At 34.5% G+C, this 15,047-nt stretch overlaps 1 pseudogene; it reads right to left on the bottom strand.

The window, feature by feature from the left end:
- Positions 1-6,701: 6,701 nt before the first annotated feature.
- LOC107761695 (eukaryotic translation initiation factor 6-2-like) lies at positions 6,702-14,374 on the bottom strand (annotated as a pseudogene).
- Between the last annotated feature and the right edge of the window lie 673 nt (positions 14,375-15,047).

Genomic DNA, 15,047 nt, shown 5'->3' with positions numbered 1-15,047 from the left:
GCCTCTGCCCCTACCTCTATTGGATACATGCATATTATTGGTAACTTTATCTAGTTCAGATGTCACAATAACATCCACAAGAGATTGGGGACAAAATGTCTCTACCAATACATCTGCGTGATCATCACTGCAAAGTCTCTCATTAATAACTTCATTAGTTCTGTGGTCATCACTGTGTTGCCCTTCACTTTCTAAGCTTGCATAATCTTCACTGGCTTCTGAACTCATCTCATCTTCATAATTCCTGTCATCTATACTATCCTCATCTTACCTTGATGAGTCTGTTTGTTCCCCTGGTTCAAATTCATACAAAGCATCATTATGCTGATCTTCTTTAAGACTTGTGTCACTAATTAGCTTGAGATAATTGTTCTGAACCTTTCCATGATCAATCTTTAAAATTGGCTTCAATACTTTGACATTGCTTGCCATTTTGATCATCGACTTTTTCCTCCCTGATTTGATATGCATTTTCCTTGTGACCATTGCTTTGTTCACTACCCTTTTGTTGTATCGATTCCATGGTGCCGCTTCATTCTCCCTTTTCTTGAGTTGTGGAATGAGTTTGTACAGTATTTATAGCCGCATTGCCTTGATCAATTTCTCCCCAATCACTTTGTTTCTTTCTTCTGCTTATTTTGTTCTTTTTAATGATTTTTGTTGCTTCTGAAGTTCCTGTATCCTTGCATTCTACTTCTTGTTGTTTTTGATAATTAAGATCAATTCTCTCTTCATGTGCTTTCCCTTTCCCTTTTCCAGGGACCTCTATGATCACTGGAAGTTTCTGATTAATAGATGGCTCCTTAATAGTGATGCCCTTATTCCTCCTATCATTCAGTTCAATTTGGTTCGCTGTACTATTTTGTCATTGAATTGGCACATCTGTCTGCTATTTTGCTCCATTCTGACTTACTTTAACATTGTTGTTACTTGGTGCTGATTTCATTTTGGAAGCTCTTTTCCTGGTAACATTCTGGAAACCATCCTCCTTTTTGTTCTGAGCTTCTTTCCTAGTTTTCTCCTTCCTTTGAAGTTTGATTCTGTCGTCCCAAATTTTATTCCTACATTGACTTTCCATATGCCCTTGCATTCTGCAATACAGACAATAGTTTGAAATTTTTTCATACTCAATATCAAGCCACCTGCCATCATCAGTACCATCCAATCTTTTGAATCTCAGCCATATTTGATCTAGTCTTGGTTTTAACAAGTCAATTTCAACTTTGATTTTAGCCACATTGCCTCTAGATTTGGAGTATGTTGTCTGGTCAGGGGCCACCGCAACTCCAATTTCACTAACAAGTCATGAAACAACTTGCCAATTGAACAGGTGCCACGGTAATTGGTGGATCAAGATCCATACAGGGACAATAGTGGTCTCCTCCTCTGGCTTAAAATCAGGGGTCCATTTCAATATCTTCATCGAAGCCTCTCCTATGTCGATGTATTCTTTGGAGAAAATGTGATTACAATCAACATCATTGGCAAAATCAAGGTAGACATGCTTCAGGTCAAAATAAGCAATTTTAACAGGGCATGTCAAATGAAATTGCCTAATAAAAGCTTTTCTTATCTCCTCCATAGTGGGTTTCTTCCTGTAGAACTTACCAATGATGGTAAGTTTGCATTGTTGGGCCAATTTTACAAAATAATCTTCAGCATTAAAGCAAACTGTTTGTTTACCCAGGTGGTGCCATGCTTTATTTCGACCGTCGAAGCTCCACTAATAAGAGATGGTAATTTTGCTAGCAAAAGAAGGTTTGGACACTACCTGTTCATGTCTTCTACTACTTGTGGCATCATGATTTCTATTACCCAGTATCACTTCTTTCCCACTCTGCATGTTATGCTGGTTTGGTGTATGGTCTGAAGGAATATTTGTATGTTATACCTCTGCATTTTGGGGTTGTAAGTAACTCGGATCAATTGAACTCTGAGAATCTTTGTCTTTCCGATTAAGAGGTTTGGTTGTGAAGGGATGTTCTTTCCATTAGGAGATGAAGGAGGATTTGTCTGAATGTTGTTTATGGGTGGATTGACGACGATGATTGTTTTGGTGGTGTTTGGTTGGTTTGTATCTGTCACACTAGGCGTTAATGGGAGAGTTGTAGGTGTTGTATATGTGTTATTAGATTTGGCTAGGTAAGTTGTCGATATATCATTGCTTGGGTCAGGAGGGGCTGGTGGGTGAATAGGTGGGGGGTCAGAGGATTGTAAATCTGTCATAGTAAAAATTAGAGAGAAGGAAATTTTTTTTTTGATCGGTACCACAGTTTGATACCGTAATTTATGAGAATATTTACATTAGTAAACGTGTCTTTTCTCAAACTCAATATAATTATTATTTGTGTATAAGGTAAGTTTATCATTACTTTTGTCAGTAATTATTTATATGCAAAATAATCAATATGTCAGTTAGAGATCGTCCTCATCTATCTAATTTGACTAATACAACTAAAATCAAATTTTGCTCTACATATTCCAAAACTTGAACTAAAGAGAATATGTTATTTTTGTCAAACTAAAGAGAATATGTAAAGCTAGAATTGATGTACTTTCCGTATTTTCTTTTCTTGTTGTCAAGCTATATTGAATAAAATAACAACAGTTATCGGTCCCAAACAATTTTGGTGTTACCAATAAGCTATGAAAGCGTGATGCAAAAAAAATAAAATATGAAAACAAGTTTGGTGTTGCTCTCACAATTTTTTTTTTTTTTTTTTGTTGCTAAAGCTCTCACAAGTTACAAAGGCCAAAGGATTATAATTCTAACAAAAAAGAGCTTTCTTTTATGATTGTTTTGTAAACTCACTACATAAAATACTTCCATGATATTAAATATATATCATACCTATCAAAGTGTGGCATTCACTTTTTCATAAAGACATCTAAATTTTACTAATAGCTTATAAAAAAAAATAAAACCTTCAAATTTTCACTTCTTAATTCAAATGTTTAGTAGAATTAGTCTTAGAGTACGCGTTTTGCACTTGTATTTATATTAATGGGTACTCAGTTTTTAAAAATCACATTATGTGTTTGAGTTATTAAATAAAAATTAGAAGAAGGGTATGTTCTTTAAAATGATGAATATCGATCTCGTTTGGCAAACCTAATGAAAGAAATCTTGCTCCATCAAAGTTTTTAGATGTCTTATTGTGATTTTAAAATTATTGGCATTTCTATTGCCTAATACTGAAACAAATAAATCAGAAAAATACTTTTATGGTTATTCAAAGATTTGTCAAATAAAATAAATTGAAAAGCTGAATAATTGATTTTTTTGGTATCTTAGAGATTTGAGAATGAAAAGGTTGGCTTTGTAGCTCACAAAACAATTGATAAATGATGATGCAAAGTCTAAGAATAATTGTTGAGTTAATGTCTTTTCAAAAATAACTTAATATATAAAAATAAATAAGGAGCTATCATTTGCTGAAATGAATGTGAAAAGAAACAAAAAGATAATTATAAAAATTAACTCACATTTAAAATAAATTTTATCTACTAATATTTCGTCCTTATTGCTTTATGTTTGTATTTTATCAATGTGACTTTTAATACTATTACTAAATTTGCTCTATTTTCTGATATCTTACTACCAATGCCTTTTTTTTTATATAGAAATAAATTTATGTAGCCTAAGAGTTTTATAAATTTAAAAATAATTTTACCTATATAAATTTGAAGAAAAAACTGAATTGGATACTTTGAATTACTAATTGGTTAATTAATTTAAGAACTAACCATTGGTTCTCAACCTTAAAGCAAAAATTTATTTATTTGTTGATTCAAATCCATATTAGCTCAAACTTTAAATATTTAAATATAACTATAATTTCGTCCAAGCATTTAAAACGTGGAAAACTCCTTCCCACCCTTTCAAATCTTAATTAATATTAGTTTATCTAAATTTAAATTTAAATAGATATTTTTGCAATATACTCTAAGTACCTAGATATTGGAGTTCGTACATTGTTCTGAAAGATTTAATTCAAATAGTAGATAATCATGTCTACTATTTTATTCTTATTAATTTTAGTTTGTATTTTAATCAATTTTACTCTTAATGCTATATTATAATTGATATTCATCCTTTACTATTTTTTTCACCGTCAATTTGCTTGATCTTATGGAAACAAATTTGTATATCAAAGATTTTTGTCAACTAAAAAATTAATTCTAGTTAGATGATGCATTTGAAAAATAGTTGGATTATAGTTTTTTGCTAATAATTAATTCAAAGATTTAATTATTTAATTTTATTGTGATAGTAACTCATTAGATTTTTGTTCATGCCAAATTTTAAATATTGAATTATAACATGAAAAAATGACGATTATGTCACGTTACTAAAATAAAGAATAATTCATATAAGGTAATTTAATTTTAAAGTTAAAAAAAAATCAATTAGCCCGAATGGTTTCCATGATGTTCCCCTATATTTTCTTACCACCATTGAACGTGCATGTGTTGGGTGAGTTTATTAAAGCGTTTAATTAATAGAATTTTAGTTGATGTTAAAATCCTACATATTAAGAACTTAATATGGAATGATATCAGTTATATAAATTATTTAAATAAGAAAACAATTTAAACAAGGTAAAATCTTAATTGATTTGAATTCCTAAATATTAGGACTTGATACATAATTTAATTAAGGAACTAAGTCCTAAGTATTAGGAAATAATTTGAATTACTATTTTGTCTAATATGAAATTTATTTTAAAATGGTAAAAAAAGGCGAATGACATTTCACTAAGGGCCTTCGTGCTTTTAATATAGTATAGATATAGATAGGTAGTTCATGATCTAGGCTAATTTGGTTTTTCTACATAGGTATACCTTTTAAAAATTTCTTTAACCTTGTGTAAACTTTCTGATTTATATTTACTCCATTGGTTACACATGTAATTGAAGAAGAAAAAAAAAAGTAAAGCAAGAAAAGTTGACATTTGAACACTCAGGCAAATTGATTTCGGATTTGTGACATCGCGGTGCAAGGTAAGGACTGATTATGTCAGAGAAAGTTGATTTTGACATGGTTAATTATGAGTATAATAGCATGTTTGGCTATTATACTCATAACATTCACATTTGTATATAATAACTGATTATATGCAAAATAATTTGCAACTAGTCAGAGACTGTCTACATCTATCAACTTTGACCGATAATGATTTAATTCCAATTTTGTCTAATAGCATTCCAAAACCTGAACTGAAAAGAATATATGCAATTTAAAGTTGTTCATCACCATTCATAATAGTAAAATAAAATTATTCTTAGATTTTCATAGATCTCTTTTTTTGTCCTTTGCATAGATAGCATAAAATATTAAAAAAAAATATACTCAAAATTAATTAATGCGTCTAATCTATCAACAAATGATAATTTACATTTTTGTCAATGACTTTTCCCAACTATATAAGGACAAAACTCTTTGACTCTAAAACATGAAATGAGTACACAAAGAGAAGCATAACTTCAATAGTGATTTTGCATATTCTTCTTTTCTTTCGTACCACCATCCTTATCATCTTTGTCCTTTTTAATCGAGTGACTAGAATTTCTAGAGCAGTCAAAAGTTGGTGAAGGTCTTGAATTAGATTAATTAATTGAATCTAAAAAGGTTTTTATCTAAGATCTGATTTATTCGATATTGAAACTCTTCTATTGTTTTGAAATTGTATCCGGTATCAGCAGTTGGCAATTCATATTATTGGATTTCTTGAAATCTAAAAAGTTGGTGAACCTCTCTAGTTTCAATTGAATATAATTGGGATTGTTATCCAAATAGTTGGCCATATTTAATGTTTACTTTATTTAACCGGTATACATAAATTATACAGTGATTATATATAATTATACATATATTATACATGAATTATATCTATATTATACATTCGCCGGCTATTTTAAATTTAAGAGATTAGGTGGGCGACTATTTTTATTAAATCTTCAATATAATTCAAGCTCTTCAACACCTTTTAATCCAATTCAAAATCAGAAGCTCATAGGTGTGTAGGGTTAATATACAATTGAAAATAATTATTTTTTTCACCTGAGTGCTACCTTTTCGGAATATAATCAATTAGCAGCTCTCTATCTCTTTCTTAAAAGTGGCATAAACATTATTGTAACGCAAGAAACTGCTCTGAATATTACGCCAATTCAATTATCACCTCAAGTGGAAAGCAACTGTTCATCGTCACAAATGGGATCCCATGGATTGAAAGGGAAAACACCAATGATTTTAATTTTTGTTGTTTTGCTTGTAATCTTATCCTTCTCTTGAGTATTTCAAATTTTGAAATTTATTTATTTATTTAGACATGAATTCGAATTGACTCACATGGATGATTAATCCAATTATTACCTCATTATTTTAAAGGGTCATTTGGGTTGTGTCCTAAGGGATAATAATCTCGAAATAAATAATATTATAGTACTAACATTTTACCACTGTACCAAAATCTGTGCGTGACGTAGGACAAGCAAAATTAAGAGGAGCTGGGAGAAGCTCAAACTTTAATAATGAATAGAAAAACTCCAAAGAACATGCAACATAAACCACAGAACTCAAAGAATACTGTCGTCTGTCGACCAATGATTTTCCGATAAATAATAGATATGAACTCATAACTTTAAAAATATGATAGGTTTAATGTCAAGAATCTTGAAGGTTGAACCATAAAACTTCAATCTTGGATCCGCCTATGATCAATAATACCCAACTCAGTTGCTGTAGTGTCTGAGCCACAAAATGCTGTCCCGTCATTAACACTCAATCCAGCAGCTAACCACATCACTTGTTCCTCGGCACAGAGGAACCTGAAGAAGATTTGCAAGCTCACGCAGCTCTTGATCGGATGTATGAGGATGGACCTGTTGTTCAAAATAGAGTTTCACCAAAATCAGGAAGAAGATTAGTAATAACATTTGTGTCTTGTTGCTGCCCGCACCTGTCAACAAGCAGTAACTCATTTCCCCTTCCCTAGTTTTCTCTCTCTCCATTAAAGAAAATTTACTTATCAAGCCCCCTGTGAGATCAAGGTTTACTTAGCATCTGGGCCCAAACATAAAGTATAACTTGATCCAACTTGGGCTTTTTATTTAATGTACAGATTAGTCCATTGTATAGGGTAATACACTGTAATAGCATTTCTGATTTTTCAATTCATTTTCTTACAGAGAACAAAAGTCGGTTCTCTCATTTCTCTCTCTATTTGTCTTCCTCTCAAACCCTAACTATCATCTCTACGATTTCGATATTTTTGTATGTTTTCATGGTATCAGAGCTATGGATGTGAAAGATCTTGTTATTCTCATTCGTCCGGTGCTACCCTTCACCATATTTGATTGAGTTTTTCGCGGTCTCGTCAGTAAGACGATTTTCTCGTAAAAATTATTTTTTTTTAATTTTTTTTTGTGATCCTTCTCTGGAAACAGTCTGTAATTGAGTGGAGGATGTTCAATCGTTGATGAAGTCTCCTTGATTCCAAGCTTTGGTGGTGAGTTTTTCGAGAATTCTCAAACTAGGGTTTTCTGTGGTTCATACCTGGTTTGGCTTCATCCTCAGAAGTTGAGTGTCTTTGATATGTGAAGGCTGTAACTTCTTCCAGTGCTGAAGAAGGGGGGTAATTTCGATCTATTACTCATAAGTAATTTTTTCTAATCTGCAAGTTATTTCTCATATTAGGCTTTTGGTCTTTCTCGCATGTGTTGATTCTGAGGGATTTGTTGTGTATTGAGTATTGAATATGACGGGAATCGATAGTTCTACTCCTTACTCTCCTGACCCTTCTAGTCCTCTCCATCTTCACTCCTCTGATATTTCTGGATCATGCTTGGTGTCAGTCCCTTTCTCTGGTACTGGTTATGGAGGTTGGAAAAGGAGTATGGTAGTTTCCTTGTCTGCAAAAAATAAAATTGCATTCATTGATGGAACTTGTCCTAAACCACATGATAATTCTCCACAACTACAACAATGGAACATATGTAATAATATGGTAATATCATGGATAACCAGTTCCTTAACCCCAACTATTGCTGAATCTGTATAATATTCTTAGGCTGCTGAAAGTATATGGAGACAGTTAGAAAGTAGATATGGTGCTGTCAATGGAACCAAAGTCTTTGAACTTAAAAAGGAACTCGCATTTACTTCTCAGGGTTCCTCGGATATAGCTTCATACTTTAACAAACTTAAGAAGCTATGGGATGAGTTAGAAATGATGCGTAAGAAACATTCAAATTCCTGTGTCTGTCCTGCCAAGTCTGGTGCCCAAAAGGAAGAGGAAGAAGATAAAGTACACTAATTCCTCATGAGACTAAATGAAGTATATGTGAGTATAAGAAGTAATCTCTTAATGATGAATCCATTACCATCTCTTGATACTGTATACAAAATTCTTCTCCAAGATGAGAGGCAGAGACAAGTCAATCCCATATCTCAGTTTAATCCAGAGTCATCATCCTTCAATATGAATTTCTCTAACAAATCTCAAGCTCATCCAATTTCTACTCAAAGGTCATACAATCAGAGGGTTAATTTTGATCAGACAAAGGGTAATCTCTTCTGCAAATATTGTAAGAAACTTGGGCATCCTATTGACAAATGTTACAAACTCCATGATTTTCCACAAAACTTCAAGTTCACTAAAGGCAAAAGGATGGTGGCCAATGCCTGTGTGGATGAGACTACTGTTCCTATGGGTGGAATTCAGTCTGAACATGGTTCTTTGGTGCCTAGTCTCACAAAGGAGCAGTACTCACAGCTGATAACCCTGCTGCAACAAACCCATGTGTCTGATTCTGGTCAATCTGGTCCTCAATCCAACCTTACAGCTTCTGCTAATTTTGCCGGTACCTTGTTGCATACTAATATAGTTGGTCCTTCTGTTTCTTGCATGTTTTCACATTCTTCTGGTTCTGTGTGGATTGTGGACTCTGGTGCCACAGACCACATGACTGCTAGCAGAGATCTTCTTTTTGATATCAGTCCACTCACTATACCTTTACTTGTTTCACTTCTTAATGGATATAAAGCAAGAGTGACTTGCATTGGTTCTTTTGCTCTAACACCCTCTATCACTCTTCATAATGTACTCATCATCCCTTCCTTTCATCATAATCTGATTTCTGTGTCAAAGCTTATATAGCAGTTGCATTGCATTGTCCAATTTGGTCCTTACTCTTGTGTGTTACAGGGCCCTTCTCTGAAGATGCCTCTGGAACTTGGTAAATTGGACAATGGGCTTTATAAGCTAGTGCAACAGTATACATTTCATCATACTCCTCCTCCTCCTGAAGTACAACTTTCAAATAGCAAAGTCTGCAACTTACCATCTTTGTGTAATAGTATTTCTGACCATTCACCTGTAAATGTTTCATCTGTGTCACATACTACACATGTACATAATTCATTTTGCAATAAAGTTGCTATGAATAAATCAGATATGCTTTGGCATAATAGGCTTGCACATGTGCCTTTTGTGAGAATGAAAACTATTTCTGTATCGTCTGATATCCTTTCTGATAAATAATCTTTTCCTTGTCATATTTATCCTTTATCTAGGCAAACCAGGCTTCCTTTTCCTGCTAGTACCATACATAACACCAAACCCTTTCAGTTGATTCACATAGATACATGGGGACCCTACCACACCCCTACTCACACCAACTTTAAATATTTTCTTACCATTGTTGATGATTATTCAAGGTCCACTTGGACTCATCTTATGGGGTCCAAGAGTAATACTTTTACTCTACTAAAGGCATTTATTGCAATGATTCAAACCCAGTTTAATGTCACTGTTCAAAAGGTCAGAAGTGATAATGCCCTTGAAATAGGAGGCAGTAACTCTGCTGTTTTATTCTTTTCTGATAATGGCATAATTCACCAAACTAGCTGCCCTCACACTCCTCAACAAAATGGGGTGATAGAGAGAAAGCATAGAACCTTACTTGAGGCCTCTAGGGCACTGATGTTTCAATCCAATATTCCTATTAGGTTTTGGGGAGATTGTTTACTCACAGCTACCTACATCATTAACAAATTACCTTCCAAACTCCTAAATAACAAATCACCTTTTGAATTTTTGTATGGTTTTCCTTCAAATTATTCTCACCTTAGGACCTTTGGGTGTTTATGCTATGCTATTGTTCCCATACCTCAAAGAGAAATTTAAGCCTAGAGCCACACCATGTGTGTTCCTTGGATATCCTTTTGCCAAGAAAGGATATAAACTCTATAACATGCAGAATAAACAATGTTTCTTTTCTAGAGATGTGGTATTTCATGAGAACATCTTCCCTTTCTCCACATCTACTCCACCTTCTTCACCTGTTAAACCTCAGGTGTATTGTGATGACTCTCCTTTCCATTTACCTGCCTTCACCAATGTTTCCTCTTCACCTAGTAGCCCATTTTCCCCTGCTGCTTCCTCTCCACCTTCTCTACCTGCTGATTCTTCTTCCCTTGATTCTGCTTCATCTGAATCCTTGTTTTCTCATTCATCTCCTTTGTCTCTTGTTCTTGACCACCAACAGCCTGTCCTTGATTCCATTTCTTCTGTATTACCCTTTTCTTCCCCAGTTTTACCTACTAATCCAGTGGTTAGAAAATTTACTAAGAATCATTCTCTTCCTTCTCATTTGAAAGATTATGTCTGTCAACTTCCCCCTTCCTTTTCTGGTGCAACTGCATTCCTTCCACATGCAGTAGTAGAACCATCTTCTTACTCTCAGGTTGCACACGTTCCTGCTTGGCAGGAAGCTATGAGGAAGGAGTTTGAGGCCTTAGAGGCCAATCACACTTGGGACATTGTTGAGCTACCCAAAGGGAAGAAATCAATTGGGTGCAAGTGGGTCTATAAAGTAAAGTATAGGGCTGATGGAAGTTTTGAAAGATACAAGGCTAGACTGGTTGTTAGGGGAGATACTCAGGTGGAAGGGATAGATTTCAATGAGACTTTCTCTCATGTGGTTAAAATGTCTACTGTCAAATGTTTAATAGCTGTTGCTGTCAAGAAACAATGGTCTTTATTCCAATTAGATGTCAACAATGCCTTTCTTCATGGTGACCTTGATGAAGAAGTCTACATGAAAATTCTTCTTGGTCTTTCAGTTTCTAGTGTATCTGGTTCCACTTCTGCCCCTTTAGCTTGTAAGCTACAGAAATCTCTCTATGGACTACGCCAAGCTTCTAGACAATGGTATACCAAGTTGTCCCAAGCTCTATGCACAAGAGGGTATACTCACTCCATTAATGATTACTCCTTATTTGTTAAAGGTATGCCTGGTAATTTGGTGATATTGGCTGTGCATGTGGATGCCATAATCCTCACTGGGGATGACTTACCTGAAATTGCTGCTCTTAAACTGTTTTTGGATGCTGAATTTAAGATTAAGGACCTAGGACTTTTGCACTATTTTTTGGGGATTGAAATTGGCTACTTTCCTGGTGGTGTACTCTTAAATCAGAGAAAGTTTATCTTTAACTTACTCAAAGATTATGATTGCTCAGATGTTAGTCCTGTAGTCTGTCCATTGGATTTGAATATCAAATTGCAAGCAGGTTCTGGAGATTTACTTCCTAATCCAGCAGATTTCAGAAGTTTAATTGGTAAATTGCTATTTCTTACTCACATCAGACCGGATTTATGTTTTTTAGTGCAACACCTTAGTCAATTTAATCAATCTTCTCGTGTGCCTCACATGACAGTTGCTCTACATGTCTTAAGATACCTAAAGGGGACGGTTGACCTTGGCTTGTTCTATTCCTCAGTTTCTGATTTTTCTTTGACTGCTTACTCTGACAGTGACTGGGCTGCCTGTGTAGATACTAGAAAATTCATGACTGGTTTCTGCATTTTTTTGGGTGATAGTTTGATTGGGTGGAAGTCTAAGAAATAACCAATTGTTTCTCTGTCCTTTGTTGAGGCAGAGTATCGTGCATTGAGCAAAGTGGTCGCTGAATTAACATGGTTAACTCGCTTACTTACTGATATTTGTGTGCCTGCTTCTCTTCCTGTTTCTGTGTTTTGTGACAGCCAGGCAACCATCCACATTGCCAAGAATCCAGTTTTTTATGAGCGTACTAAGCACATAGAGGTGGATTGCCATTTCATTCGGACAAAGCTCTTAGAGGGATTGATTTCCCTATCCCACATTTCCACTGCCAAGCAGCCTGCTGATATCCTGACTAAACCTTTGCCTGGTCCTCTTCACCAGCAGCACTTAAGCAAGTTGAAGGTGTTCGCCCCCTTCAACTTGAGGAGGGGTGTTGAGATCAAGTATTACTTAGCATCTGGGCCCAAACATAAAGTATAACTTGGGCCAACTTGGGCCTCTTATTTAATGTACAAATTAGTCCATTGTATAGGGTAATACACTGTAATAACATTTCTGATTTTTCAATTCATTTTCTTACAGAGAACAAAAGTCGGTTCTCTCATTTCTCTCTCTATCTTCTTCCTCTCAAACCCTAACCATCATCTCTACGATTTCGATATTTTTGAATGTTTTCACCCCCCCTGTTGGAGAAAGAACAATAGCTGCCAACAAGAATATTCCCAGCTATAGTTTGCCGAAAAACTTCAACACCAAGAACATCAGCAATCATCTATTCAGTGTCCTGGTAAATAGAAAAAGCTAACATAGCATTGGCGAAGCTAAGAATTTTCCTAAGGGTATTCAAATTTGAAAGAAGTAAAAAAAAATTCTGACAAAGGGTGTTCAATATGTATTATATATACCTCTAAAACGTAATATTTTACCTATATATACAGTGCAATTTTTCGACGAAGGGTGGTTAGTTGACCACCCTTGTGACCATGTGGTTTCGCCACTGAACATAAGGATGACACAAGAACATGATAAGTAAGCTGGTCAGTCTATTAAATGATATTAGGTAACTTTCAGGATCTAACCTACTCTTGAATCTAAGTTATCCCAAAGGAAAAAAATGACTATTGCTGAATCTTGACAAACTCAGGCTACAGTTGAATCTATATTCTGGTCGTGAAAATTCAAAAGCTCGACGTGAGTATATGGTAATGATAGAATATGTTTAAACAGCATAGAGTACAGCAGATATGGTAGTAAAAGAGAAGCGCCAAGGGCTAACACGAGGAGATGAATAAACGCTTGCCCTAGTAGAAGTCAATCAACATATCGCCTTCCTTGGAGCTAAACATAGTGTTAGATTACATAATATTAGACGGAAGATGCTTAAGTAATACATACTGGAACATTCTACATAAAGGCCTAGAACTATGATTTTTTTATAACCTAGAAATCCCCTAGGACTAGGACTACAATTTCAGATATCCTTTCTCTAGTCACACACATCCTAACACACTAATGCCACATTTCTGGCTTGTAACTAAGTGAATCCAGTTATTCCTATAAGTTTATTCACGACCTTCGTCTAAGCAGATGAAAGAAAAAAAGCATATCAATGGATCCAATCGATATTTATTTTTTCAATTACGGATAAAGAAACCAACCTTTCGTTATTTACATATTCATATCCACAATAAACAAATAAAATATTAGAATTATCATATCAGACTGCTTTAATTTTAACAGACCGCTTGTGTTTTCTATATAAAATAGAAAATTGGCCAAATGTGTAGACAATCATTGACAACGCAAAACATCACAATAGTTACCTAATGTGCCACTCAAAACATTGCTCAATATCCAGAATATATAGGGAGGGAAATGAACTTTCAGAGATCACATAATATCATTCCATTCTATAAGAAAAGAAGCAAATAAATACCTTGTCAAGATCACGATGTATAAGAGCAACATGATCATTGCATGCTATGCAGTTTTCCAGGTCAGAATATGGCTCTTTAATGCATTGTACCTCAACAGAATCTGGAAGACTATTCCTCAAGTGCTGAAGTTCTTCAACCACCAAAAGAGACACAAAGTCAGATGCTAAGTCAAAGAAATACCAGAGGATAGAAGTGATGAATGAAAGGCACTATGACCAAGTTAGAATGACATCACAGTCCTACCAAATAAACATGAAACTGTAGAGTGAAAGCTAAACATCCTGATCTACAAAGAGCGTGTTTGAATCTTTTTTTGATATGGACGTGCTTGAGTCTTTTTTCCACAATATTATGAAGCATGAAAATATAGAAGTTTGCAATAAGAACTAATAACACATCTTTAATAGCATTGTCATTAGACTATCATCTTAGAGGAAAATATAACTGGAAGCATTATACTAGTAGAGACATTCCTGGATTTCCTTAATCCCACATTGACAATCAATAATACTAATTTTCCCATCACCATCCCTATTCTCCAAATTCATTTCAGCCAATGTTTTCTGATTCAAACACCTCATACATTCGAAGCTAGAGATGGGGGGCATATAGAAAGAGAATTCCAGATATGCTACACTATAACTATGAGAAGAACTAATCCCAAAAAAATACTTTAAGAATGGAATAAGATTTTGGTTGGAATAATGCTTATCGAGATAAATATAAGATGAAATTATTTACCCGTAAAATGGTACAGGTGAATTTATACGTAGTTTCTAGACAAGTGAATTAATTCGATCCTGAAATAATAAAATAATTGAAGAAATACGCAATACTTAGCCTTGAAGTGAAGATAAAATCGCAGAAACAGTAATTCCGGGAGCAGAGCTTCCGGGCACAACAATGATGAAATCAAGGAACAAGAAGATAAAATTGTATAATGCTTTTTATCGATTATAGCGTAAGATTGTCAGAAAAATCGTGTCCATTACAATGATACCAGAGCTCACTATTTATAGCTGCACCTAGGGAACAAGGTCCTAGGATCATACCCTTCTTTATTGTCAATTATAAGGGCCATTGAAGAAGGTGTAACGGTGAGTATAAATCACAAATTCTCTGTAACGGGCAGTGCATTAAATGCTGTAAAATATTCTCCATTAAATGCTATCGGACGAAGGGTATTTATTGCATCTTTACGAGTGTCATTCTTTCCGGTGACAAACGGGACAATTGCCTTTGGTTTTAACTATC

The sequence above is a fragment of the Nicotiana tabacum genome, chromosome 17 (assembly GCF_000715075.1).
Source record: "Nicotiana tabacum cultivar K326 chromosome 17, ASM71507v2, whole genome shotgun sequence".
Taxonomy (NCBI): Eukaryota; Viridiplantae; Streptophyta; class Magnoliopsida; order Solanales; family Solanaceae; genus Nicotiana; species Nicotiana tabacum.
The sequence above is the reverse complement of the archived record's forward strand: the minus strand, read 5'-3'. Positions and strand labels throughout refer to the sequence as shown.